Below are 24,217 nucleotides of genomic sequence, written 5' to 3'. Positions count from 1 at the left end.
ACAGTGGCTCCATCAGTACCACACAGAAGCTAAAGAAAAGCCTCAGCCTCCAGCAAAATGGGCAACATGCAATTCTCCCAATCAAGTGTCCTAGCCCTGTCCTTTGCAGGGGGAGCTGACATACTGCCTAGCTGATAGTTACATCCTCTGGGAGAAGGAGCTTTAATATTGGCTGAGCTATCTCAATTGGTGTCAGGTTCTGAGGTGAGAAGAGTCACTAAGAGTGGACTTTTGGGGGGTACATTAACACCCTCTGTTAGGACTGGCCCCAATTAAAAATACAGGTAGGCAAGGTCTTTCAGCTCTTATCGCTGTTCCTTCTCTTATTTTCTTCCTTCTGGAAGTCCAGTACTCCTGTTCTGTCCTCTGGTTACTCAAAACCCTCCCTTCACCAGCTAAATCACTTCCAAAACTTTCTAGAATTGTTACTTCAGAGACTGTCTCTTCCCAAGTGCACTCCAATGGACTTAGGTAGCAAGGACTTTCTAAAGGCGATGGAAATGTCTTTGGAGAATTTTAAAGATACAGGCTAAGAAATGTTTCGATAACCAGACAGTGGACTTGAAGATGACCTGACAAGTTCCCAAGGTAAAGGAAATGAATGACTTAAGCAAAGGGGATACTGGGTAGGAAGTAGGGAGGAACCTCTTTTTGCTCTTTCCCCCATTATGTTTTTCCTTTTGGTCATTTGGGAACAAAGCTTAATCTTCACTCACTGAAAAAGGATATGGATTAGAGCTAAAGAAATGTTAGAACTGAGGAAGTGTTCCAGGAATGGACTCTACAAGTATTACATGATGGATGGAGGACTAGATAATAGTTTAGAAAGATAGAGGATTGGGGGATAGTCCCCACATGTCTAATGTGAGTCAACAGTGTCATATGTCAACCTTAAAAACCCCTAAAATATAGTTTTGAACTGTATGAAAAGAAGCATGGCTTCCAGGAATAATGAGGTGATGGCACCTCTAACCTCTGCCATGGTCAGATTAGAGATAGTGTTGAGTCCAGTTCTGGGAGTCCCATTTTAGAAAGGATGTTGATAAGCTGGAGAGCTTCTGGAGGAAGTCAACCAGCATGGGAAAGGGTCTTGAGCCAATGCTATTGGAGGATTTTTTGAAGGAAATGTGATATTTAGCCCAGAAAACAGAAGACTTTGAGAATGGGCACAGTATTTTCAACTACTTGAAAAGCTGCCCCGTGGAAAAGGAATTTGACTGATTCTTTTACTCCCAAAAGTTAAAGAGGCAAATTTTGATTGTTTTTTTTTTTTGTTGTTCAGAAAATTGTCCTAACAACAAGACAAGATGGCCATTTGTTGGGGTTGTTGGATTGGGGATGGTTTGTGGGGTATGGCACTGCTGCAGTCCCTTCGAATTATGAAATTAGATTATAGTTTTGCTAAGTAGGTTATTTTTTTTTTGGAGGGGGGAAGGCAGGGCAGTTGGGGTTAAGTGACTTGCCCAAAGTCACATAGCTAGTAAGTGTTAAGTGTCCGAGGTCAGATTTCAACTCAGGTCCTTCTGACTCCAGGGCTGGTGCTCTATTCACTGCACCACCTAGCCACCCCTAAAGTACGTTATTCTTGATTGAAAGCCTAGATCCTTTGTCCTTCAGAATATCATATTCCAAATTCTCCATTTCTTCACAGTTGTGGCTATTAAATCATGTGTGATCCTGACTGTTCTTCCCAGCTGTTCAGAGTATTTTTTTCTTGGTCTAGAAGCCGGCTTTTGACTATGATATTCTTAGGACTTTTCACTTTGGGGTTCTTTCAGGAAGTGACTAGTGAGCTTTTAAAAAAAATCTACTTTGACCTTTAGTTGTAAGAGAACTGAATGATTTTCTTTTATGATTTCTTAATATATAATGTCTAGGTTCTTTTGTTGGCATTGTTGCTATTCATAGTTTTCAGGTAGTTCAATGGTTCCTAAATTATCTCTCTTAAATCTTTTTTTTTTCAGATCAGTTGCTTTTCCTATGAGTCATTTCATACTTCTATTTTTTCAGTTTTTTTGATTTTACTTTTTATTATTTCTTGATGTCTCAGGAATCATTAGTTTTTGTTCAGCCAACTCTAATTTTCAAGGAGTTATTTTCTTTAGAAAGGTTTTGTATTTTTTTAACCAAGCTGTTAATTTTCTTTTCGTATATTTCTTCCATAACTCTCATTTGGTTTTTAGCACTTTCTTTAATTCTTATAGGAATTCTTGTGGGGCTTGTGTCCAATATGCACTTTTATTCAAGGCTTTGTTTGTAGATCTTTTCCTAAACTTCTGTGTTTCTGTTTTGAGCTTCCATGTCATCATAGTAGGTCTTCATAGTCAAATTCCTTTTTTTTTTAAAAAAAGCAATTGGGGTTAACTAACTTGCTCAAGGTTACATGGCCCGTTATTTTTGTGTGGGTGCTGAGTATCTGAGGCTGGAACTGATCTCAGGTCTCCCAATACTGGGGCCAGCACTCTTACTCACTGAGCCACCTGGCCACCCCAAGTCAAATTCTTTTTGTTTGTTCATTCTTCTTGTCTATTTCTTAACTTTGAATTTTATGTTACTTCTGGATTCTATGCACATGGGTGGCTGGATGGGGTGGTCTGACCCAAGCTTCTCTCTTTTTAGGTCCTGTACATTTGTTCCTGAACTAAACACTAGTTCAGGAGTCTGCTGGGATGTCCTTATACTTCAGTGCTTCCTGCCCTGGTTCTCTCTCTGGGCCGTCCACCATCTTGAGTATTCCTTCTCATTATTGTTGAGGGCACCACCAACTTTCTAAGATCATAACCCTGTATCGTGTGTGCCTACTCTCTTTCACCTGCCCCCCCAAATATCCAAGTAGTTGCTAAGTCCTGTTATTTCTGCCTTCTCAATATTTCTTGAATATACCCCCATCTCTCCTCTGATATTGCTACCACCCTGGTACAGTCTGCATCACCTATATACATACATACATATATATGTATATATATACACATACACACACATTCACATATATGTCTTTCTGTCTATCTATCCATTTTTGGTGAGACAATCAGGTTAAGTGACTCGCTTATGGTCACACAGCTAAAAAGTATCATGTGTCTGATGTCAGATTTCAGCTCAGGTCCTCCTGACCCCAGGGTCAGTGCTCTATTCACTGCTTACTGGGTGGTCTTCCTGTCTCATCTCTACCCACTCCAGTACATCTTCTATTGTTAAAATGTTAAATTGTTAAATGATTTTCCTAACATGCAGTTCTGATCATGCCATCCCTCTATTCAGTAAACTCCAGCAATTCCCTATTCCTTCCAGGATGAAATATAAGCTTTTCTGCCTGGTTTTAAAAGTCATTCATAACCTGGTCCCTTGTGAGAGAATGATTATTAAATAATACAATATTGGGGAGATCCAGGGTTTTTGCCCTTCTTATATCTTCACTCTCTACCAGGTCAAGCCATCACCTAAAGGATATTGCTCATAACGAGATTGGATTAATTTTCCCCTCAATCTTGTTCTGAACCCACCTAATTGGGGAAGTAGATTGTATTCTATTTAGGCTTAGGGGTGGTGGTAAGATCCTTTGTCTAGATTAGCAAGGCTGGGAGTGGTCTGGGAGCAAGAGGGATTGGACTGGGGCAGCTAGGTGGCACAGTGAATAGAGCACCAGTCCTAGAGTCAGGAGGACCTGAGTTCAAATCCAACCTCAGACACTTAACACAAAAACTAGCTGTGTGACCTTGGGCAAGTCACTTAACCCCAATTGCCTTCCCCCCCAAAAAAAAGGAAAAAAAAGAGTGATTGTAATTGAGGGTCCCCCAGCCCCTCATTAGAATAGTCATTCTCCCATTAATTGTTAAGTAATCAGGGTTGATGGCCACGCTCAGGGACACCTATTCTTCCAAGGGCATATGAACATTGAGTGGATTTCATGAGAGGTCTTTGACATTTAAGAGAGCTACTGATCCCTTTAATTAATTAGCCTTTAGTAAAATTAATAAAATGATTAATTACCCAGAAACCATGTCTCTCAAACTTTTTATACATCACACCTGCTACTTTTAAAATCTTCTATGACTTTCTCCCCTCCACATAATGTGATTCAGTGACTTGGGCCTCCTTGCTCTTCTCAGTCCATCACAGTCCGTCTCCTGACTCCAGGCATGTTCACTGGCTGCCAGACATACCTGGAACAGTCTCTGCTCTCATCCCCACTTCTTTCTAGCTTCTCCAATTTCTTTCAAGGCTCAATTAAAGACCCACTATCTTCAAGGAGCTTTCCCAGTTCTTAAATTCAGCAGCGCCTTTCCTCTGAGACTTCCCGCAGGGGTGACCTGTGCACAGAATATGGGTGCTTAATTAATACTAGCTGACTGATTGACTCCACAATTTAAAATCTTAGAGAATTGCATTGAGAGTTTAAGTGACTTGCCCAGGGTTACAAAGTCAATATTGCTTTAGATTCAGGACTTGAAACCAGATCTTCCAGGCAGGTTATCTCTCTATTACATCGTGCTGCTTCTCTTGGTAAGGCAAATGATGTTCAAAAGAACAGCATGGAGAAAACCATTTATTAAGTGCTTACCATGTTCTGGGCATGCGTGTGTGCTGAGTGCATTGCAGATATTATCTCATTTGACTCACAGAATCCTTGGGAGACAGGTGCTATTATTATCCCAGGGGTGTATGGGAGTGTTCAGGGAGGGTTAACATCTCTGCTGGGAGGGCTTTCTGGGCTCTTTTCAGGGCTACTCATCAGCCACCTTTGGTGTCCACCTGCCACCCAACTCTTAACTGTAGCTCCAAGGGGCTGAACAATGTACAGCTGCCACACTCTGGTGAAACCATCTTGACAGATGGGCCAAACCAGGTGGGGCTAACCTACTGGCCTCCAATATGTCAGTAAATTAGGGGGATATCTACCCCAAGCATATGAAGACTTCCTCTGGTGAAATAGGCACATGTGAACTATTTGTTTCAATGACCATGAAGGCGGCTGAAGGAGGAGCTGTGAAGAGCTTAGACAAGGAAGGCACTGAGGTTATCCATTGCATCCCAGGCCATCGGCAGTCATCTTAACTTTTGTCCTACCACTGGACTTTGAAGACTCTGGAAGAAAGAGTGAGCTGTATTGGTCCTCTTTGAAAATGAAGGACAAACAATATTATTAGCCCTGGTTTCACAGTTCAGGAAACTGAGACAAACAGAATTTAAGTTGACTTGCCCAGAACCACACAGCTAGTGTCTAAGGTCAAATCTGAACTCAGGTCTTCCTGACTCCAGGCCTGGCTCTCTCTTCTGCACCTCCTAATTGCCTCTAAGACATATGAAAATGGTTGCAAGGAGGAAGAAACACGTTGTATATTAAGAAGACATGCTTGTGAGAAAACTCAGGAAACATAATAAACATTTGGCTAAAGATCAGAATCAGAAAACGAAGTGATATTATCATCAGATATGCTACAGGCTACCTGAACAGAAACAGGAAATAGATGAATTCAGGAAACAAATTACAATCCTGCTTCAGAACATAATCTAGCAACGTGATAGACTTCACTTATCTAGAGTTTTCTGCCAAAAAGCATAGCAGATAAGGATTTTTTGACTTGGCCTAATGATAATTTCATCCCTCTTCAACCACCAGGGGCCACTGCTGGCCACTTGCCTGTACCTTTCTCACAATAAAGACCCCACACAGACAATCTCATCATTACCCCAGCTTTTATATACCAAGTCTAGGACCCTAGGTCCTCAAGGGGATATGACAAGATCTCTACTGTTTTCCGAAAGCTAGCTACTTCTCCATCCCCTTTCTCTTTGTTCTGGGATGTTGTGGGTATATACATTTATGCAGTTAGTCTCTTGGTTTACTGGCAACCCCTCCCCCCACCTCCCTCCCCCTCCTGCCTCCCCCCCACCAAGAATCAGTCCTCTTTCCTTCTCTATTGTATTTCAGTAGACTCTAATCACTTGAATATGGAACTATGGAGTGGATCATGTAAGTATATTTGTATATAGTTCTTTCCTTATGACCAAAAAAGCAAAATAATTTTGTGTATGCAGTTGACTTCTTCTAGACCCAGGTTAATGATGTCTACAGGTACATGCTAATACTTTAAGGTACACTCAAAGCCAGAAGTTCCAGGAATGACTGTTCAGATGATTAGAATCTGAACGACCTCCTTGTCAACTTCTCCCCAAATGCTGTTCCACTCATATCCAGTTAGTTGTGGGACTCAGGATGTGGGGCATCTTGATTGGTCTTTGTCTTCCCTTCATGGGCAGCGACAGGTACTCAAGGATTTGAACGATAATTCTTCCTCTGGCTGACCCCATATTTGGGCTGCTTGGCTCCAGCTTCCCTTCTAGTTTCTGCTGCTTCATCATTCACTTCATGAGCTTGTCCCTTCTCACAGACTTACCTCTATCACATGCTCATCCCAGGAAAAGCAACTGCAGAGCTATCTGCAGGTTATCTCCTTACATATCTCTCCTGTTTTCTTTGCCAACTCTTCTCCTAAAATTCATTCTCTGGTCCTGTTCTACATCATCTCTATTTACTGGGCTGATCCTGACTTCCTCATTCTTCTTTGGCTTTTTCTGTGGCTCAGAAACTGAAATTCTATGGGAAACCTAACTGCTGGGTGGAAATTATGGGAACTTTTTGAGGAAAAGACTCCAAGGTCTTTTAGAGTTGGTACCAGGGAAGGAAAAGAAAAGAAAACTAACAAATACCCTAAGTTTTGGGAGAACATATTCAAAGGTTTCAGAAAAAGGATAAGGTAGGGTTCCAGGAAATGGGAAGCTCTCGAGAATGAAATTCTGAAGATACAAAGGAAAACAATTCCAGGGAGGGGGACCTGTCTAAAGAGCTCAATGTAGATACACAGGGAACTCACCAATTAACTGAGATTTCAAAATGACATTCACAGAAGATGGAAGCAAGGGCAGATAATAGTAGATACACACACATGGCAGTAAGTTAATAAATATAGTGTCCAAAACTCTGACGTTTGCATTAAGTTAAAACTGGAGAGGAAAACAGGATAACAAAGTAGCTTTCAAAAGTCAAATTGGGGCAAAGAGGAGGAACAAAGAAAGACAAGGCTGCTTGGAGATGGATAGGAGAATGATGACACAAGTCAGAGAAAAACTGGAGATGCTCAGCTCTTATTTTATTTCTGTTTTCTATGCTAAGGACAGTGCTTTTTGGATTAGAAAGGACAAAACAGAAATGGTTAGTGGTATCTGATACCCCACAAGCAAGGAGACAGTAAGAGAGTACCTGGCTGCCTTGGATTATTGAAGCCACCCAGCTGATCTACACTGGGGGCATTACTGAGAGAACTGACAGTCGTGATCAGAGCTACTGTCAGAATGTGAAGAGCTACTGCTGACTTTGAGAGGGATAAATGTTCGAATTAAAAAAAAAACAGGTGGGAGTGGAGATGGGGAAAGAATAGAGACTATGAATTATAGAGCAGAGAGGTGATTGGAATTCTTGGCTGAATTCTGGGCTGCATGGTTAAAGGGATGGTTTTAATGAGCACTGAATAAAGGAAGCAGAAATTCGAAAGAGCAGACATGAGTTACTCAAGAATAGATCATGCCAGATTAATCTCATTATGCTATGTGACATGGTCACTAGGCTGATACATCGGGGACTGTGGTATATTTAGTTTATCCAGATTTTAGTAAATATGTAACAGTATCTTTCATATTATTCTTTGGGAGAAATGTGGGCTGGATGATAGAACTACGTAAATTCAGAATGGATTAAAGGACCAGTTCCCAAAGAGTGGGTGCAACTAATGGTTGGATATCACCTGGAAAAGAAGTTTCTGATGGAATGTTCTAGGAATCTGTGTTTAGCCTTTCGTTGAACATTTTTATCAGTGACTCGAATAAAGCCATAGATGATGTTTATTAGATCTGCAGATGACTAAAGCTAGGAGGGAGGCAGAGTCAGACTTCAGTAAGATCCTGACAGGCCAAATCCAATAAGATTACACTTATCTTTATTAAATTTCATGTCTTAAACAGCTCAAAAGACTGACTTCACAAGCAGAGCCATTGTAAGAGTAAGGCTAGTGAGACATTTGCCTTGGGTATGAAAAGCTAGGGGAGCAAGATAATACACCAAATAACTATTGTGAAAGTAAAGGAATGGGGCGGTAATTTTATATTTTTTGCCTTTGATGAGAAAATAGCTAACTAGCTAATGAATCTTTTCGCAAGTACAAAATGAGAGAGGTAAAGTTAAGTAGTAGGTGGTTTAGAGAATGACTGGGTTTTTAGTAGACTCTGAGTGTGATATAAGTCTATAGGCAGCTAGATGGCACAGTGGATAGAGCACTAGACTTAGAATTAGGAAGACCTGAGTTCACATGTGACCTTAGGCACTTGCTCTCTGTGTAACCCTGGGCATGTCACAACCTCCATCTGCCTCCATCTCCTCATCTATAAAATAGATATTCTAATAGTAATTACTTCCCAGGGTTGCTGTGAGGATTGAGTGAGATAATATTTGTAAAGTTCTTTACAAACCTCATTATATTGGAATTCAGAAAGGCAGATATTTATTAAGGACCTATTATGTGCCAGGCCTCAGACACTTACTAGTTGTGTGACCCTGGGCAAGTCACTTAACCCTTTTTGCTCCAGTTCCTCATCTGTAAAATGAGTTGGAGAAGGAAATGGCAAGTCACTTCAGGACCTTTACCAAGAAAACCTCAAATGGGGTCACAGAGAGTTGGACACAACTGAAATGACTGGACAACAACCATGTGGAAGGCACTGTGCTAAACACTAGGGATGCAAAAAGAGGAAAAAGAGAATCCCTGACATTGAGGACCTTATCATCTCATGGGGTAGACAACAAGCTAACAGATATGTACAATCGAGCTGTCTAAAGGATAAATAGGAAGTAAACAAGAGAAGGAAGACACCAGAATTAAGAGGGGTTAGGAAACCCCATTCTTGTAGAAGATGGAATTTTAGTTGGGACTTAAAAGAGGTGAGGAAAGCCAGTAGTCAGAGATGAGGAGGGAGAGCATATCAGGTATGAAAGACAGCTAGAGAAAATGTCCAGAGTCTGGAGATGTAGTCTCTTTTTTTTTCAGAAATAGCAAGAAAGGGGTGGCTGGGTGGCACAGTGAGTAGAGCACCAGCCCTGGAGTCAGGAGGACCTGAGTTCAGATCCAGCCTCAGACACTTAACATTTACTAGCCATGTGACCTTGGGCAAGTCACTTAACCCCAATTTCCCTCTCTTCCACCCTCCAAAAAACAAAAGAAACAAAAAACAAAACCAGAAACAGCAAGAAAGCCAAAGTCACTGGATCAAAGGGTACGTGTAGGGGAGTAAGGTGTGACAGGATTGAAAAGGCAATGGAGGGATAAGTTATGAAGGGCTTTGAATGCCTAGCAGAGGAGTTTGCATTTGATCCTGGAGGCAATAAGGAGCCACTGGAGTTTGAGTAATAGCTAACCTTTATATAGTACTTTGAAATGTGAAATATATTTTGTATATATTATCTCATTTGATTTTTTAAAATTTATTTTAAATTTATGGAATAAAACAGCATTTCCATCATAGAGTATAGTAGTATAATATAGTCTTACAGATAAAATAAAATAACATAGCATAATAAAAAAGATGCAATCACACAGGAAACTGCAAATCTATTACATATAACTTGCTTTTTCTTTTAATATATAATAGTTATCATCTAAATTTCTTCGCCTCTTTTGTTTCTTTCCACCCCTCTCCCTAGAGATAGCTACCATTAGACACAAATATATGTGTGTGCATACATGCATATGTACATATAAAATCATTTTATACATACTTCTTTTTATTTTAAGCAATTGGGGTTAAGTAACTTGCCCAAGGTTACGTGGCCAGTTATTTCTGGGTGTGGTGCTAAGTGTCAGAGCCCAGATTCGATCCCAGGTCATCCCAACTCTGGGGCAGGTGTTCTTACTCACTGCGCCACCTAGCCACCCCCTACATACTTCTATTTATTAGTTCTTTCTCTGGATGCAGAGAGCATCTTCCTTCATATGTCCTTTGTAGTTAATTTGGATGTTTATAATAGTCAAAATTACTTAGTTGCTCAAAGTTGTTCTTAAGACAATATTGCTACACTTTTGAAAAGAGATAGGGTTGGATGGCTAGGTAGTACAGTGAATAGAGCACCGGCCCTGGAGTCAGGAGGACTTGAGTTCAAATCTGACCTTAGACACTTAACACTTACTAGCCGTGTGACCTTGGGCAAGTCACTTAACCCCAATTGCTCTGCCCTCCCCCATCCAAAAACAAACAAAATAATCACTAAACTATCTGAAAACTGACACCCCCCCCCCAAAAAAAAGAAAAGTGACAGGGTCAAAGGAGAAAACAGAATAAATAGGAGGTGGGATAGGATGGAGGGAAATATAGTTAGTCTTTCACAATATGACTAGTATGGAAATGTTTTGCTTAACTACACGTGTATAGCCTATATTGAATTGCTTGTCTTCCCAGTGAAGGTGGGTGAGGAGGGAAGAAGGGAGAGAATCTGGAACTCAAAGTTTTAAGAACAAATGTTAAAAAATTGTTGTTACGTGCAACCAGGAAATAAGATATACAGGCAACGGGTTATAGAAATCTATCTTGCCCTACAAGAAAGTAAGGGGTTAGGGGGTAAGAGTAGGGATAGGGGGCATATGAGAGGGCAGACTGGGGGAAGGAGTAATCAGTATGCTTGCTATCTTGGGGTGGGGAGTAGGGGAGAGATGGGGAGCAAATTCGGAATTCAAAATTTTGTGGGAATGTATATTGAAAACTAAAAATAAATTTAAAAAATTAGAAACCTCCCACAATATTACTGTTACTGTATACAGTGTTCTCTTGGCTCGTCTCATTTCACTCTTCATTATTTCATTTGATTCTTGCAATAATTCTGTATGATACATTTAATTATCATCCCCATTTCATAGATGAGAAAACGGAAACTCAGGTTTTGTAATCTAGATTTTGAGCATGGATTCAAATCCAGGTTTTTTAAAACTCTGATCCTATGTACTGCCACTGACAACACAATGCCTTCTTTAATTTTTTAAAAGTGTTTTTGCTTTTTGGAGGAAGGCAGGGCAGTTGGGGTTAAGTGACTTGCCTTCTTGTCAGTTAAAAAGGCTAATAGAGTTTTAGACTGCATTGAGAGACACAGTGTCCAAGACCAGGGAGTTGATAATCCTACTGTACGTGTTTTGGTCTGATCATATCTGGAATATTATGTTCAGTTCTATATATTAATGACATTTTAGGAAAGACATTAATAAGCTGGAGAATATCCAGAGAAATGAAACTGCCATGGGTGCCAACCTCCCCCTTTTGCTGTCTTCCATCACCCCTCTGCAGGTCCCATCCAGGGTGCTTGACTGCTCATGGGGCTGAGATAAAATAGGAGGCACCAGCTCTATTCCTTCCAATGAGCAGGACTGCCAGTCCTTACCATCTGCTTCTTTGTCCTAGTAATTCCTGGCACGGTCATCTGACCTATTAAGGCAAGCCAAGGATCCCCAGTGGACATTTAGGATTTCTAGGTCTTTCCATCCTTCTGACCTTTCTTTTGTGCACTGTCTCCTCTGGTTAGGGTGTGAGTTACTTGAAAGTAGAGTCTGTCTCTTTATATTTTTGATGCTTGTCTCATAGTAAGAACTTAATACTTTTTATTCATTCAGTCTCAATAGCAAAAGGTCTAAAGTTAATGCCACAGTATAACTGGTTGAAGAAACTTGTTGGGAGGGGCGGACCATGGTAAGTACTTACCTCAGTCCAGTAATGTATAGTCACAGTATTTTTTTTTCTATCTATGTTCTTTTATTTTCGTTACATATGTGGCCAAAACCTGTGATGGTGATAATCCATGGGCCTCTCACTTTTGATCTTTTCTTTGCACATCTGGTATCTTTCAACAGATGCTCTCTGCCTTAGTCCCATTCATTTGTATAGGTGGAAATTATTGCCTCAATTTTATAGGATAAAAACTAAATCTTAGAGTTAACCTGCATTTCAATAGAATAATAGCTGCATGAGCAGGATTGATGTTTCTGACTCATATTGTCTAAGGTACTTTGCCCTGTCTATAAGGGCCATTTAAAAATATTTTGTTTTTTTCTAATTACATGTACAAATAATATTTAATATTCTTTTAAAAATTGAGTTGTGACTTCTCTCTCCTTCTCCTTCCCTTCCCACTCCTGGACACAGCAAGTATTTTGATATAGGTATACATATGCAATCATGAAAAACATGTTGTGAAAGAAAACACAGACCAAAAATCAAACACACACAAAAAATAAAGAAAATGAAAAATAGTTTGCTTCCATCTGCATTCAGACTCTATCAGTTCTTTCTCTGGAGGTGGATAACATTTTCATCATGGGTTCTTTAGAATTGTCTTAGATCATTGTATTGCCGAGAAAATGTAAGTTGTTCATAGCTGATCATCCTACAGCATGGCTACTGTGTACAATGTACTCCTGGTTCTGCTCACTTCACTTTGCATCAGTCCATGTAAGGCTATCCAGGTTTTTCTGAAAGCATCCTGATTTTCATTTCTTATAGGACAATAACATTTCATCACAATCATATACTGTGACCTTGGCTATCTTGGTACAGTAGGAAAAAACTCTTGGGCTAGGATGTATTACATCTGGGTCCTCATTTTATCTCTGTCCTTTAGAAGCTGTGTGACTTTGGACAAGTCATTTGAATTCTCTCTGCCTCATTTTCCTCATCTATGAAATAAGGGGTCTCTACTAGATGATCTCAAAGTTTCTTTCCTGTCCTTTCTGATTCTTAATAACAGTATAAACTATGAAATACAATTGGTAACCATAGGACCTAGCGCTGGAAGAGACCTCAGAGAGAAGACAGCTCAGCCACCATAAGAAAGTTTTATTGATGCTTTTGCTTTTAGGTCACAGTCATTTTTTAAAAAAAGTAATCGGGGTTAAGTAACTTGCTCAAGGTTACATGGCCAGGTGTTTCTAGGTGGGTGCTAAGTGTCTGAGCCCGGGATTCGATCTCCAGGTCATCCTGACACTGGAGCCGGTGCTCTTACTCGCTGTGCTACCTGGCCGCCCCTGTCACAGTCATTTGTGGAAAAACCTCCCTCTTCTGTCACCTCTACTCAGTCCCAAGAATTGAAGTTTCCATTGTACCAGAAAGAAAAATGTTACAAGTACACCTGGTGCCTTGACTTCAACTGACAAAGTGTACAACATTCTTCCCTCACGAAGTCCCCCGATTTGAAAGAGATAGTTTTTATTGTCTGTTCTTCAATATCATTATTGTTTTTTTTTTTCAGTTTTTTAGAGCTTGGCTTGCATTTAATAATGACCTTTGCTTTTACCTTGTTTTGGACCTCAGTGTTCTGGCTTCACTTTGCATCAGTTCATAGCAATCTTCCCATGTTTTTTCTGAATTCTTCCTATTTGGTATTTCTTATGGCACAAAATAACATTCCATTACATTCCTATACCACAACTTGCTCAGACAGTCTGCAATTGCTGCCCTCACTTTGCTTCCAGTTTTTTGTAGCTACAAAGAATAGTTGCTGTGAGTAGTTTGCTATCTGCTATCTGTTGGACTTTTATTTCTATCTTTGACCTCCTTTGTACCACCTGTATTGTTACAGATGAAGAAACTGAGTCACAGAGAGGTGAACTGGCTATGATAGAGGGTCATCAATTTGGAGCTAGAAGATACCTTTGAGTCATCTAATCCAACTCCCTCATTTTACAGGTGAGTAAACTAAGGCATTATGTGACATACCCATAGTCATAGAGGTAGTAAATAGAAGAGTAAACCAAAGTCTTCTGATTCCTCTGATTTCTCAGTTGCAAAGCCAGTGATCTTTCTAGTGTCCCCATCATACCTCGTGCTGCCTCGTGTTCTTACCAAAGGTCGGTTGTGAGTGGTGGAGCTAGGATACAAAGCCAGGTCTTTGGCTCTAAACCTAGAGTTCTTTACACTTTACTGTGCTAAATCCATCAAGCTTTCCAAGATCTAATTTTGATATGTGCTGACCTGCTACATATCCTGAGGGAAATCAATTAGCTTCCCCAGTCACTCCTTTCCCCATCTTTAATTTTGATACCAGCAAACCCCAGGCTGCTGGGCAGCTGGATCTTCCTGACTTGAAGTTCCTCTCTCTAAAAGCACAAAGGGGCTTTTATTATGAATAAAATTAGGTAAATGGGGTCACAGTAATATTTCTTGTTAATGTATACCTTCTAGTGCTGACGGGAACAAATCCTACCGTGTTTATCAAAACTCAGTATCATAGCCATGTAATCATGTTGCATTATCTTGTTATGCAGGGGTGTACACAGTCCATGCTGAGCGAGAGCTTTGTGGCATCCCCACTGTGAATTGGGTTGGAGTGTTATCCCAAGACAGGGTGCCCTTCAGGAGGCCTGTATTTCACAACAGCTCTATCAGAGGACAACAGGATAGAGCTGGAGGCTGTCAAATTCTCTGGTGTTCTGACATGATGAAAAGATGTCAGGCTCCAGCAAGAGGGGAAATCAGAGCCTCAGACCTCATGCAGAGATCAAGGGAGAAGCAGAAATATGAAGACTAAGAAGTCAAACAGTGGAGGGAGGGCACGGGTAGGGGGGACAGAGAGGAAGAGGGAAGGGAGCCTGGTCACAGAGATAAGGAATGGAACAAAGTACAAAACACAGGTTTTATAAAAGGCAAGAAAAAATTTTTGTAGGATAACATGAGTTGCGAGTGAGCAGGCACTTTGACATCACTGCTAAGATGTCTTGAATCTCTACAAGGAAGAGTCGTTTTGGTTTGGAGGCTTGAGTAACTCCAAGGGAAATGGCCTTGGTGAGGGAGGCCATGGTCTGCAGGATATGTTTGGGGGATGGCAAGAACATTTGAGAAAATACATTTCCGATTCTTTTCTATTTTGGATGACTCTGCAAGGCAGAGTGGGAAGGGACGCAGGAGATTGTAGGTGACGTAAAAACAACAAGAGATACACACACAGGTGTGTATATGTGTATATATATATATACATATATATTTGTGTGTGTATGTATATATAAGTATATACACATACACACACACCCATAAAGAAAAATGCATCTCAGAGAAGATAGTTGTCTCCCCTCACGCAGTCTTCTTTTCCCTGGAGAGACCTTGGACCTTTTTATTTGATAATGTGGCCACACTAATTTCACATGGAATCAGGGCTGCCTCCCTGCCTCCCAACAAATCTTGACAGGAGGTAGAGTTTGTCTTTGGGGTTTCCTGCTATTTCTTTCTGTGCCATCTCCCCTCGCTCTAATAGTCGCCTAATAGATGCTTTTGGAATAAAAGTTTAGATAGAATGTGTTGCTTTGAATTTTAAAAGAGGGCATCTTAAAGGAAAAGGAATGAATCACTGATGGAGAACTTTCAGGCACCAGCTGGGGATAGATGATGTGACTAGAGGGGAACTTTCTGGCATGTGTCATATCATAAAATTTACTTATGCACAATGGCAGACTTTTATGAGCCATTCAGAGAAACTGCTGTCTTAATGACTATGATTCATTCATTAAGCAAATCAGCAAGTCTTTATTAAGTGCTGACTATGTGTGGGGCACTGGGGATATAAAGACAGAAATGAGCTGCCTTTAGGGAGCTTATACTCTATGAGGGAAAAACAATATACACACAGATAATTAAATATTGATTACCTAAAAACAAACACAAAGTATTTAGAAGCATTTTCTGAATACCAGTTATTAGTGTTCTTTATCTTTTTTTTTTGGCTTTTTGGAGAGGGGAAGGTTGGGCAGTTGGGGTTAAGTGACTTGCCCAAGGTCACACAACTAGTTTTGTGTTAAGTGGCTGAGGCCAGATTTGAACCCAGGTCCTCCTGACTCCAGGGTCAGTTCTCTATTCACTGCGCCACCTAGCCACCCCCTCTATCTTTCTTGTCATTCAGTTGTGTTCCACTCTTTGTGACCCCACTTGGGGTTTTCTTGGCCAAGATACCAGAGTGGTTTGCAATTTCCTTCTCCAAATCATTTTCTAGATGAGGAAACTGAGGCAAACAGGGTTAAGTGATTTGCCCAGGATCAAACAGCTATTAAGTGTCTGAGGCCAGATTTGAACTCAGGAAGATGAGTCTTCCTGATTCCAGACCTGGCACTCTATCTACTGTGTCACCTAGTTCTCTATCGAATCCTTCTCAAATTTCTTTTTTCATCAGGGTGATTGGGAAAGTCCTGGTTTGCTGGCCTAGGGCAACTCCCAGAGAGTTGGCTTTGCACTTGAACTCCTTGCTAGAGGGGATTCACTCTCTTCTGGGTTAACACAACAGTTCCTGAGACATTGCCCATTTAATGGGTTAATGAAGAAGCTTCAGTGCCATCCTGGCAATCAATGTGTCCCTTAGCAAAGAAACTAAGCACACATCCAATTCCCTGGGAGGTGCCAGTCTAATACATCAGGGCTTTCCCAATCACCTCAACTACAAAAGTAATATAGGATTAGTTAGACAACATTGGTGACTGGGGTCATCAGGAAAAGTCTCTTTTAGGACTCTACACTTGCCTTGAACCTCAAAGGGAGATCAAAATTGCTTTGTTACATATATGTTATGTTCAAGTGAGACCCATTTTAATAGTGTAATCCTCCCACCTCTGCCCTTTCCTTTGGAACATAAAACTTGCTGTGCTTGGCCCATTCAATACTGTAGTATGTTGCTAACAGAAGTCTCTAGGGATATGCCAAATTTGAGGCGGGGTAAGGTTGTCTTACTTGAGGTCAACTACAAGTCTGAAGCCTATTCCTTCCCATTTCTTTTCAGAATCATGATTCTGTCACTTTAAAATCTGTACATATTCATTTAGATTTCCTGCCATCACCTTCTTTCCAGGTAAGGAGTTCTTGGATCTTATCACTTGCTTTATGAAATCTCATTTTCTCTTTTTTGACTTAGACTCTTCTTTGTTCCCAAATATTTTGCTAATTGTCCCCACCCCCTTACCAACCCTCTCCTCTATAGCACCCACTAAGACCCCCATGTACAAATTCAGTTGTAGCCTGGAGCACTGGTCCCAAACAGCAGGGTTTTTGTTAAAGAGATTGGCTACACCAAGGCCTGGGACTTGTGAAAGCATCTGTTCTGTTGGATTCTTCATTCAACAGGATTAATTGATGTCAGATCAACTGAGTACTGTCACATTGGGCCCATTATTCACTAAGTCATGGAAATAATTTTAGTTCAACAGAGCCCCACTTCAAACTAGTGCTTGAAAATGGGATTTTTCACTCCTAAGAGCAAAGTGAGGCCTCAACAGGTGTCTGAGAGACAGACTCTGGCTGCCTCAGCCAACAATTCTGAAAGGGCCACCTTGCCCTTTGATCTTTGGAAGAGAAGCACATTTCTCACAGAAGGGAGCCCTCCCTCAGAAACACAGAACCTACATGGACAATAGGTCCATGCTTCTAGGATAAAATGTCAGAAATTCAAAACTGAGAACTTCCAGTGACAGGTCAACACCAGGGGGAGGTATTGGGACGTGGGGTGGGAATTTAAAAACTACACCCATCTGTGAAGAATCATGCTTCCTCAGTGTGATTATTTTGTCCATCAAATTGATCCACCAAAGCAAACAGGTGCATCTTGAATATGTTGGTGAGCATAGAGACAGACAGGATGAGAGGTAGAGACTGGGAGAGGCAGAAATCAGCTCAAGTCTGGCCTAGGTAAGTCGAACAGCAGCCAGGAGATGGTCAGAGGGCAGAAACAGTTGTGAAGGACAGATCAAGGTGAAATTGTGCATCAGAAACCAAGAAGGCAAGAAGACAGGGTAGATGCTGAGAGTTGGGTTCAGGGAAAGTAAGTGTCTGGGCAGAAATCAGCCAGAACAGAATGAGGAGGACCCAAGTACTGAAGGACAAAGAAAGGTAACCAGAAGACCAGGGAGAAATCATGGCATCCACGGGAGTTGAAGGCTCTAGAACGGATACCAGGAACCTTTCTGGGCAAGCGTATTTCTATGGAGGCTGTTGGACTGGAAGTTCTAAACTCAACTTGTAGGCCACTTACTAGCTATATGAGATGAGGTAGGTTGCTTTCTCTTTCTAGTTGACAATTTCTTCATTAATAAAGTGACAGGTTTGGATTAGACAGGGCTCGGGAAACTGTGACCCTCTAGGTCCTCAGGTGCTACCCTTTGACTGAATCCAAACTTCCCAGAACAAATCCTCGAACTCAGTCAAAAGGCCTCACCCAAAGACCTAGAAGGCTACATGTGACTTCAAAGTCACAGGTTCCTCACCCCTGTATTTCCAAGTTCTTTTCCAGCTTTAAAATTGTATGATTTCTATGAATCTTTCAAGCTGCCTTCTGTCTAAGCCAAGAAGCCTCTAACATCCAGCACCATGATAGCCCAAAGAAGGATGCACAGTAGATATTAGTTGCATTGTATTGAATTGTACTCTTTCTTTTGGGGCAAATGCCATTCATTTGGCAGTCTGTGTGGTTGACTGGAGGGGGTGGTAGTGGAGGCAGTAATCAAAGCCATTCCTAATGGGTTCAGAAGAATTAAGACAATCAGGGGAAATTCTGGTTGAACCCCCTGAAATTCACTTTTCCCTCCCACTCTACATTGGGATGATTAAGTTAAGGATGTAATTTTGGAGGAGAAAGAAAGAGAGGATATGAACTGCCCAAATCAGTCAGGCTCTAAATCAATAGTTGTTTTTAACTGGGCCTTTAGTGTTGCCTCATAGTCAGTTAAATGATTAGGTTTTTTTTTTTTCCAATTAATTTCGAATTGAACACCATCCATTCATTTTCATGCCAATTGTGTCATCAAAAGTTTTGCCTGCTAATTAGAGCAGAAAGGGCATTAAAGAGGTCTCTCTGTCTTTGCATAAATGTTGGAACATACGCACATATATACATATATTTACACAAGTAGTGTCTATGTAAACTGGTGGAAAAGATGAAAGATATGTACTTTATCTTCAATTTGTCTCTAATGAGAAGTATCCTCAGCCTTGAAAATAGAGATTAATGTATCAAGGTCCAAGGAAATTAGTCATTCATTGACTGGAATTAATGGAACATGAAACTGGACTTCAGAAAAATTCAAGACTGATGAGATAATGGATGATTCTGAAAACATTTGGGTGAGAAAATGGGGCTAGGTTGAGTTTTGTTTTTATTATTCTTTCAGGATGATGGCTAAGCGTCTAGGCAGCTTGGGACATGGGGCACATACAATATTACTGAAGTTCAGATTTATTGCCTTTGAGGCCTATGGACAGTCACTTTAAAAATTCCCTTAAAGATCACAAGATTTTTGGTTTGGGAAGGAATCTTAGAAATTATCTAGTCTACCTCCTTCAGTTTTTGAGTCATAGAAGCATAGATCTAAATTTGGAAGAGACTTTTGAGGTCTCACATCATATTATAGATGAGGAGACTAAAGACCTGAAGATGTGAACTTAGTCAAGGTCATACAGGTAGTACATTTCAGAACTAGAGTAGGAACTTAGGGCCTTTCACTCCAAATGCAACATACCATGCCACACTGACATGTTGAGGAAATGGAGGTCAAGGGAACTAAGTCCTCATACTTAAACCAAGCAGGGTTCTTCTACACTGTACTTCCAGAAAGAAGAAGATTTTAGTTTCTAATGTGGGGAACTGCTATGGTCCTCACAATGGGCATACATATGCCTAGGGAGCGCCATCTCAGTTGACTTGTTTGATGGAGAAGCCCAGAGAAATGAGAGCTTCTTCTTCTGAATTTTTGGTCCCTCCCCCCTCTCCCCTCTCCCCCTCCCCCCCCAACATGGTTATGAATCTCCAAGAGGCTGGCTTTGGATAGACTGTCCTAGAGTGCAGCCATTCAAAGTGCAAGTCTGGAAGTGTTATTTCAGTGTTCTTTGGGGCACCACCTTCTTGAGGACCAGGGAGTGGAGCTCTATTGGCAGCATACCCTTGACACTTCAGACTTGAGACAACTTCTTTCATACCAGCCAAAGAACATGAGTCCCTGCAGCTATCACTTGACTACATTTTCCTGGATGCCCCAATGCATCTTCCCTATTCTGTTCCTCTTCTCTTTGTTCTCTACTATTAGAGCACTAATCCCTTCGGAATTTTAAAAGTGGGAATTTACTACACAGTACTTCATGGGAAACATGCCGCATGGAGGGTCGAGGGAGATAGAGAGGGAGGGGTGGTAACAGAAAGAAAGGGCAATGGTTTCTACAAACTGTAAAGCTATCTGGAATTCCGTCCTGGTCTTTGCAGTTATAGGAGGTGAGGAGGTGCAGTGGCTAGAGTGCCTAGACTGAAATCAGAAGACTCATCTTCTTGAGTTCCAATCTGACCTCAGACACTTACAAGCTATGTGACCCTGGGCAAGTCACTTAACCCAATTTGCCTCAGTTTCCTCATCTGTAAAATGAGCTGGAGAAGGAAATGGAAAACAATTCTAGTATCTTTGCTAAGGAAACCCCAGATGGGGTCACAGAGAATCCAACAGGGCCGATAGACTCAAACAACGACAAAAAAGTACTTGCTCTAGTCTTCTTAGACTTCCTGCTTAACCTAGCCAATAGGTTTGGTCTTAGTGGTCACTCAATTTTAGTTCAATCTCTCAAGTATTTTCTAGTAGGCTGCTGGGTAGTATAGTGGGTATCATGGGGGACTTGGAGTTAGAAAGACCCCTAACCTCAGTCACCTATTATCTGTGTGATTCTGGCCAACTCATGGGACCTCTCTCAGCCTTGGTGTCCTTGCCTATAAAATAAGGATAATAATAGCACTTACCTCAGAAGGTTGCTATAAGAATTAACTGAGTTAACATGTGGAAAGTGATTTCTATCCCTTAAAATGTCATACAGACGCAATCATTATGATTGTGTGCCTACTATGTGCCAAGCATGGTGGTAGCTGAGAGAGATATGAGTACAAAGTCAACAAACATTTAGTGAATTTCCATTTCCATCCCTTTGCTTGTAGACTTGCTGGTTAGACAGTTGTGATTCACCCTTATGGAAACTCCTTCTTCTGCTCTTGGTGATGGGTGAAGGAAACTGGTACTTAAACCGGTCTTTCCCCTTCACATCCTTGGCTCCATCCTGGGGGGGGGGGGCATGAAAAGAATCATATCACCATAGTTGAAAGAAACCTCAGTGACCTTCTTTCTCATCTGAACTATGTGTCCAAAATAATCTGCTCTACAAAAAACCAAACAAATGCTGATCCAGTCTTAGCTTGAGACTGCTGATATGATATAGGAGATGGTGTGGCAGGATGACCCTGGGAAATTTATTTTAACCCCTCATCAACATAGGCAACTCTAAGTCTATGAAGTGAGGAAGAATTGGTGACCTGGATGAGTACATGGACTTTCCTTACCCAGAGTTTCCTACATCACAGGTCTGGATCCAGTTTGTCTGCCTCCCTCTCTCTCTCTCTGTCTCTGTGTGTGTGTGTGTGTTTCTTTGGATTGCATCTGTGATTTCATTGGTATAGGTGTATGTGTGTGTGTGGGGGAGGTGCCCACACACATACCGGTGTGTTGTAGCCCATTTGCGTACACAGTTCCATTTTCCTTTGGTTGACCTGACATAGATGTAGATATAGCTATTGTGGTAGTCCGTGGTTTGTAGCCATATGACATCAACAGAAGAATAGAAATAATAAAAAGTTGGGGCTTTCTTTTGGCGAGAGAAAGTATCGGGTTGTTGAAAGTATAGTTCAAAGTCCCAAATTCAATCTAGCCCTGATTTCTTTTTATTTTAAATTCAGGTCCCAGTTCACTGTCCATCTACAGTATAAAACATCTTTAGTAATGGCTGTTCTATGGGCACAGCATCTAATTGTATGCCATGATATGATGATGACTTTCTGCATCCACTTGCTTTTTCCCATGTAAATAGTTAGGTAGCCTGAACTCTTTTGAATCTCTCGGCAGAGGTTTTGCAGTACTCCAGTACATGATGTAGTCTTCACTTTGTCCTCTGTAAACAGAAGTATCTGAAAGATCTCCCCTTCTACAAGGAAACTCTCTTTCTTTTGGACTCTTTTTTGGGCCACTCCATGATAGTGGCAGAAAATGCCACCCCCTGTTGTATGGTTTGTTTGGTATTCAGAGGGTCATCAAACAGTTATTTCTCTTGTTATAGCTTTCAAGGAATCTTATATGTTCTTATGTGTGTAGGAGATACATTGCCGGAGGAGGGCCGGTAAGTGGGCATGCTATTCATTCAAATCAAATGCTTTCTCATGCAATCAATAAGAACGGCATGGGTTGGGGTCTTTTATTTGCTAGTCCTTTCAAGTCTTTTGGGCGACTATAAAGATGTGGTCTGTGGTAGAATGTCACTTGTGAAACCCTGCCTATAGCCTTTCTATCTCTTCATCAAGGGTGCTTTAAATACAGGTATAGACTATTCTTAGAACTATTTGTAGAGATGAAAAAGTAGGTACGCAGGTTGGCAGTGGCTATTATCCTCTGAATCACTTTTCTTCTAGTAGTAATATCACCTTTGTATAATGTAAACATTTTGTCACATTCTTCTTTAGGTATATTCAACTTTGGCTTCTCCTGCATCTTTCTTTTCTCTAGTGCTATTTTTAATTTCTGAAGCATACCGGGGATGATTATTTGAGAGTAAAAATGTTGTTAATGGAAAAAGGGATCTGTACACAGTTGGTGCTTAATGAAAAGGCTGGTCATTTTTGGGATTACTCACTTCTCTCAGATACTTACATCAGGCTAATAGTTCATAAAGATGCTATTTTTCATTTCTGTGCATGATCCTTTTCAATTTTCATGACATACATGACTGGATATAGTTTTGTTGAATCTTATAGCTAGGTTTTATAAAGTCTTAAAGTTTACAAGGTGCATATGGTGATCCTCACACTAACCCTGTAAGAAACTGAGTCTCATTGTGGTAAAATGACTTTGCCCAAGGACACATCAATCCAATCAACAAGTGTTTATTAATTGTTCATTTGTACAAGGCACTACACTAGGCACTGGGATTGGAAAGAAAAAAACCCCAAATATTCCCTTCCCTCAGGGATCTTACACTCTACTGGGGGAGAAACCAATATATGTGAAAAATATCCAAGGTAATTTGGGGCAATGCAGTTGTGGGGTGGCACTAGCAGATGGAGGAAATCAAGAAAAGCTTCATGTAGAAAGGGATGTTTCACTGAGTTTTCAAGGAATCAGGATTCGAAGAGATGGAGAGGAGCAGGGAGTGTGTTCTAGGCATAAAGGACAACCAGTGCAAGGACCTGAAGACTGCCACGTGTGAGAAACAGCATGAAGGTTGACTTGGCTGAACCACGGAGTGTAGGAAGGAGAGTAATGCACATAAACAGTTGGAAAGGTAGGTTGAAATGAGGTTATAAAGCACAAAAAAAGACAAAGAAGAGGAGATGATATTTGATTCTAGAAACAACTGGGGGCTACTGGGATTTTATGTTTTGTTTGTTTGTTTTTGGACGGGGGAAGGGAGGGTAATTGGGGTTGACTTGCCCAAGGTCACACAGTTAGTTTTTGTGTTGTGTCTGAGGCCAGATTTGAACTCAGGTCCTCCTGACTCCAGGGCTGGTGCTCTATTCACTGTGCCACCTAGCCACCCCTATCGGTTTTTTAAAAAATTATTTATTTACTGGGATTTATTGAGTAGGAGGGTGACGTGGCAAAGTCTGTACTTTAGGAAAATTACTTTAGAAGATAGGTAGAGAAATAAGGAGAGACTCCAAAGGGGAGAGACCGACAGATTTTCTATTAAGCATTTACTATATTCTAGGTGCTGTGCTAAGTACTGGGGTTGCAAATTCAAACAAGCAAGAATGTACCTGCTCCAAGGAGCTTATATTCTATTTGGAAAAAAATGGAAAAGGGAAACAGCAAAGGGAAGGGAATACATATTTATATAGCACCTACTATGTGCCAGCCACTTGTTTACAAATATCTCATTTAATAGTTATAACAATATTGTGAGGTAGGTGCTATTCTTTTTTTTTTTTTTTTTGCTTTTTGGAGGAAGGAGGGCAGGGCAATTGGGGTTAAATGACTTGCCCAAGGTCACATGGCTAGTAAGTGTTAAGTGTCTGAGGCTGGATTTGAACTCAGGTCCTCCTGACTCCAGGGCTGGTGCTCTATTTACTGCACCACCTAGCCACCCAGCTAGGTGC

The sequence above is a fragment of the Petaurus breviceps genome, unplaced genomic scaffold (genome assembly GCF_028583685.1).
Source record: "Petaurus breviceps papuanus isolate PSGF00001 unplaced genomic scaffold, PetGlider_PUasm1.0 128, whole genome shotgun sequence".
In the NCBI taxonomy this organism is placed as follows: domain Eukaryota; kingdom Metazoa; phylum Chordata; class Mammalia; order Diprotodontia; family Petauridae; genus Petaurus; species Petaurus breviceps.
This window is presented reverse-complemented; position numbering follows the sequence as displayed.